This window comes from Balaenoptera ricei, chromosome 1, assembly GCF_028023285.1.
Source record: "Balaenoptera ricei isolate mBalRic1 chromosome 1, mBalRic1.hap2, whole genome shotgun sequence".
Lineage (NCBI taxonomy): Eukaryota > Metazoa > Chordata > Mammalia > Artiodactyla > Balaenopteridae > Balaenoptera > Balaenoptera ricei.
The window spans coordinates 86477050-86483049 of NC_082639.1; the positions used below are offsets into that span (position 1 = coordinate 86477050).

The window sequence follows — 6000 nt, forward strand, 5'->3', positions numbered from 1 at the left end:
AAGTATGCTATTTCTGTTTCAATTTGGAATGCATTCTGATTGTGGCCAAGCAAGTTTGTTTTATTAACTTTTGTGCTGGATTGGCTAATCTTTAAATTGCTTTAATTGCTTACATACATATTATTTAGGAGTAGGACAAATGATAGAATATGATGAATGATAGGATAAAGGGTCATGTGAGATTAAACATCAGTAAAAAATAATTCAAATAGTGGAATTCATTCCTGAAATGGAGAAGTGACTGCAAAATTAGGAACATGTTTGTGGAAATTCAATAGCATAGCTTGGCACTGACAATCTGATTCACGGCTCTCTTACTATCTATTCACATTTTTCCTTTAGGGGAAATTTGACAATGATGTCTCGCAAATGTGTTGCCACTTTCAAAGCATCTTGCTAGCATTTTAGCAAGGGGAAAGCAGTTCTGGCATTTTAAATAAATGTTCTCCAAATCTTCCCTGCCAGACATCTCATTAAGTAGGAAGCCTCAATAGAGTAATATGGAAAAGCAATTTTAAATAGAAGTTTGATCCAAAACATGGTGATTTTTGTAAATAATATTCTGGGAAGTCTTCTGTGCTTTTTATGGATTTAATTTTACTGTTGGAGTTGTATGCCTCTCGCTGTTGATTATGACCAGAAATATCACCCTGCCACCCACCACTCCTTTTCAAGGAGAATGGATTGTAAATAAATATATGAAACCATTCCATAATTTACAGAAGACTATTCAAGAAATGACAGTTTCTGAAAGGATCGTTTATTCAATATGTTCCCGCATAAATATTCTCTAAGATGTTAAATGCATCCCCTTCTTTAATATGATGATACTTTTTAATAATATCATTATAGCCCTTCTTTTAAATACTATATTATGAAAATTGTCTCTGCCTCATTGTGATTCTCTTGCTAAAAGTGGACCCCTGAAAGCAGGGTTTGTGTCATATGCACTGTATACACCTTTATATCTCCAACCTGACCACAAACATATAAGTACTTGATTAATATTTTTGAAGCAATGACTACTAGCATGACTTATCAATGTTAGGTACTTGCTGATATCTATTTCTTTTATATATGACTTTCAATGTGATTGATTATCTTAGTCTAATATTCTTGTTTGCTGAAATTGGATGGAAACAATCCTGTGCCATTCTATCTGGATTGCCTTCATTCCAGTGCATGTTCTCATCCTCTCTTGGTTGGATCACAGAAATAACCTTCTTACCACTTACTTGACATAAGTCAAATGTCCCCACCCACTCTATGTCTGACTTCACTCCCAAAGTGATATTTCCAACATTCAAATCTGATTATGTCACAGTCATGCTCAGAACTCTTCAAAGCCTGCCTTTCACTCCACAATGAATCAAGATTCCAGGGTTATTTTACCTGGAAATACTTAGTTCTAGGAGTATATGAAAAATCCTGTCTTTTCACTTTTCTCCCTGAAGTGCTCCACTTATGATGTTCATTAAATATTGGTGAATAAACCCTGCAGAAATGAATAAATATAGATGTCTATTGTAGCCTACTTATGCCAAAATTTGGGCAGGCAAGTTTGTTCATGGAAGTTTTTTAATAGAGATGTTTGAAAATGCAGATGGGTGCTTTAGGAAAGCATTTCACACACTGGGCCTGTTGATAAAAATCATCCAAGGTGGAGGTGTGGGTGTGTGTGTGTGTGTTTTGCTTTTTTTTTTAGTTTTTATTTTATATTGGAGTATAGTTGATTTACAATGTTGTGTTAGTTTCAGGTGTACAGCATAGTGATTCAGTTATACATACACATATATCTATTCTTATTCATATTCTTTTCCCATATAGGTTATTACAGGATATTGAGTAGAGTTCCCTGTGCTATACAGTAGGTCCTTGTTGACTATCTATTTTATATATAGTAGTGTGTATATGTAAATCCCATATTCCCTGGAGGGATAAATGAGGTGTATCTTTAAAATGAAGATTTCTGGAATTAGAACTTGCTAAGGAAAACTTGAGAATCTTTAATTTTTTTTTTTAATAATTGCTCTAATCGATTCTCCTGTCCAGGCAGGTTTGGGAAAGATCCCTTGGAGTTATAGTTAATATCTGGAGACTAGATGCCTGCTCAGTGTGGAAAGCTGGGATATGTGACCCTAAAGTCATTCCCTTCCATGAATTTTGAGGAACTGGGATTCTATGGAGGTCACAGTTTACACATGTGTAGATGCAGATAATTGACTTGAGATTTACCTGAATGCAGATAGGAGGAGTTTGGGAACAAATGACTGGGTCCAGGGTCACCAGATCTGGAGAGTTATGACCAATTGTCAAGGATTCTAAGGGAAATCATTCTCTAGCCCCACATTTGTTTATTAATTTAACAACTATTTGTTGAACACCTATTATGTGCCAGGTATAGTTTTAGGTGTTGGGATATAGCAATAACTTACATAATCTCAGCATTCTTCCAGGCGATCTGTCCCAACTCACCATGCTTGACTCTAGAACTCTCCAGTTAAGAGTAATTTTCATAGCCACTTGGCTCTTATGCAAACTGAAAACAATCTTCCCCAAAGAGCCATCATTATCCTTGTTAAAAATAAGTGTCGAGGGTTTTTGGTCTGACTGAAAACTCTGAAAGTATAACAGTTGGATGCAGGTTATCAGGCACAACTTCTCACCCTATGAAACCTGTTTATATCTTACATGAACTCTTATGAAGAGTTCATTCTAGGCCTAGCCCCGAATCTCTGACTATTAAATGCCCTATCATTTTAGGTGAAAATACATTGTATTTCTTATTTTTATCTTTTGAACCTGGCATTTTTCTGCTCACATTGATAATCCTATAAATATTTCAAGCTGTAGAGGCAGGATGGTGAAGTGTGGAGAATTGTTCTTACCTCACAAGCTGTGAAATTAAATGAGTTATAAAATAGAGTGTTATATTGACTAGCATTTAACATCTATACATTAAAATTACTGTGTTGGGCTTCCCTGGTGGCACAGTGGTTGAGAATCTGCCTGCCAATGCAGGGGACACGGGTTCGAGCCCTGTTCTGGGAAGATCCCACATGCCACGGGGCAACAGGGCCCGTGAGCCACAACTACTGAGCCTGCGCGTCTGGAGCCTGTGCTCCGCAACAAGAGAGGCCGCGATAGTGAGAGGCCCGCGCACCGCGATGAAGAGCGGTCCCCGCTTGCCGCAACTAGAGAAAGCCCTTGCACAGAAACAAAGACCCAACACATGCAAAAAAAAAAAAAAAAAAAAAAAAAAAAAAATTACTGTGTTCATTTGTCTGCATTTTACAGGATGTTAAACTGAAATTTGAGGTGGCTACAATGACTTGTAAATATTTATTTATGATAACAAAAGTGTCTTCAAACATTGTCAACTTTTTAGTACACCTAATGTTTCTGTGAAGTATGGTGAGTTAAAATGATGGCCTTGAGACAATGTTTTCTACTCTATTTTTAAAATCCTGTGCGGTAGTCAAGGCTTATGATTCTTGGTATTTCATTTCTCTGTGGTAACATTAAAATTAAATTACTACATTTTTACAAGGAAATTATTCTAAAGGCGAAGTCTACTAAATTAAATCTAAAGACAATAAAAGACCATACTGAAATAAAAATAGAACTGCAAATACAAAAACTAAAAACAAAATAGTAAGCATGGGGGTTTTTCGTTTTGATTTTTAATCAACAGTTTTATAGATGTGGATGCTTCGGAAAATGGAAGAATTTTCAACAAGTGCCAAGAATGTCATGGTAATTTCTGTGAGTGTATTTCCAAAGACCAGAAGAAATATATTGGCCACTAAATGGGAATTATATAGACTCTTACATAGATAATACACCCACCGAAAAGCAAAAGAACTACCTTACTTTTGGAATTTCCCTAAAATTCCACTTGTAGTTGCAAAAATAAAACGAGAAAATGATGTTTATTAGCAGTGGTCTTAAAGTCTATGGAATGGTGCACTTGACTTATGAAAGTAGAAAGCCAGGATATCAAAATAAATATCCTTTTTGTTTTGTTTATTAGAGGGAGAGGGAGTTTTACTAATTACTATGCTGTAAATATAAGAAAGTTAAAGCATTTAATAGTTTCCTTTACTGTTCACGTTTTTCTGGGATGTTTTGAAGATGACTGCATCAAACACAAACTATTTTAAAAACTAGTAGATTAAAAAGAGAAGTTACCTCCTTTCCTTCCAGGGGTTTTATGAGCCCACATTTAAGTATTTATCATTGAAATTAGGATAATTCCCAACACTACCACCGACATCAACATCTACCATGTATATTGTACAACAGGGTTTCTTAAATTCTTCCACATCATAGCACTCATTGAAAGTAGCATTTGTATAGCACACTGGGGTGAAAAAAACCAAAAAGAAGGCTTCTTCCTGCAGAGTCTGAAAGCTGGGGAAGGTCTGGGCCCCAGGCCCAACCCAGAAGCCCTGAGGGCTGCAGGCATCACTACTGTGGCACACTCGTAGTCCGTTTGCATACATCAGGGTGTATTGGCATACCTGTTGGGGAGCTCTGTGTTTGCTTTTAAAGAGATGGTAACACTAAAAAGACTACGTGTTCCTTTTTTCTTTTTTTCAGTTTCCTTGAGCCAAAATTTTAGCAGGAAATATTTCTGTATTTTATATCTCAGCTTTCTATTGGAATAGATTGCTTCCAATGTCCCCAATGATGAAGATGATGAGAAGTAAGTACTTGAGTTTTGTCTCAAATAAATGCAATTAGCATAAGCGAATCTGTTTGTAGTGACTCAGGTTTTTCTTTTTTCCTGAAATTTTCAATAAAAAATTGGGGGTTCAAAGTAGCAAATTGGATTGCTTAGCAATTTTTTTCTAAGGTAATTATTAATGGTTTGGAAGAAAAGAGTAAGGTGGCATATCCATGTAACTTGATTTACTTTATTTTAAATATCTTTTATTTTTCTAGTTTAAGATATAATGTTTTTCATCTAACTCGTGTATAACAATGACAATCTCTAAAACAGAATTAAGCATACCAGCCAGTTTAACTTCAGAAAGAAATGTCTTGGGCTTCCCTGGTGGCGCAGTGGTTGAGAATCTGCCTGCTAATGCAGGGGACACAGGTTCGAGCCCTGGTCTGGGAAGATCCCACATGCCGCGAAGCAACTAATCCCGTGTGCCACAACTACTGAGCCTGCGCGTCTGGAGCCTGTGCTCCGCAACAAGAGAGGCTGCAACAGTGAGAGGCCCGCGCACCGCGATGAAGAGTGGCCCCCGCTTGCCACAACTAGAGAAAGCCCTCGCACAGAAACGAAGACCCAACACAGCCAAAAATAGAAAATAAATAAATAAATAAATAAAGTGAAATTCTTTAAAAAAAAGTACTTGTTCCCTTCATTCTTAAAAAAAAAAAAAAAAAAAAAAGAAATGTCTTTAAAGCAATTAGAGAGGTGAGAGTGGGGGTTGGGGGGAGAGGATTGATTTATCAATTTCCCTCAGTGTGTTCAAAATTTAACAATTCTTCCTGTCTAGAAACTGTTATATGTAGCTTTAATCTCTTCTACTACAATGCAACTTCATTTTCTCTTTTTATGTCTTGGAAGGCAGAGGGCCCCAAGAGTGTAAGAGAAGTTAAAGAATAACCAGCTCTACAACTGTGATTGGGTAGCGTTGCCACAACTATAAAATGAAAGCTATTCCACTTGTTCTATAGCCCTTAAACTTTGGAAATAATGTCCAATAGTGGAAAATTAAAAAAAAAAAAGTCTTTCTTGTTGTCCAAAGGAAAAGAATCATGTCTGTACACATGATAAAGTCAATTGTATTTATTTCAAAAGCTTTTAAAAGCACAAGTGAAGTCTAAAAGAAGTTGTATGTCACCATGAAGATGTCAGTAACCTGTGACACTTAAGCAATTGATTCCTATGTTCATTCTGCTTTATTAATAATCTTTTGTATATTTCCCAACACATTAACCTGCTCGTACTTCCATAATAATCTCTTCAATTTTGAAAGTAGT

General features: G+C 36.2%; 1 long non-coding RNA gene across 2 annotated transcripts in view; it reads left to right on the forward strand.

Moving 5' to 3' along the window:
- Positions 1–5362, forward strand: part of LOC132350815 (uncharacterized) — a 91662-nt gene extending 86300 nt beyond the window's left edge. For both annotated transcript variants that reach the window (XR_009498016.1, XR_009498015.1), the window contains 2 exons: positions 4603–4708; positions 5006–5362. This is a non-coding gene — a long non-coding RNA (uncharacterized LOC132350815). The remainder of the gene's footprint in view (positions 1–4602; positions 4709–5005) is intronic.
- Positions 5363–6000: the final 638 nt, after the last annotated feature.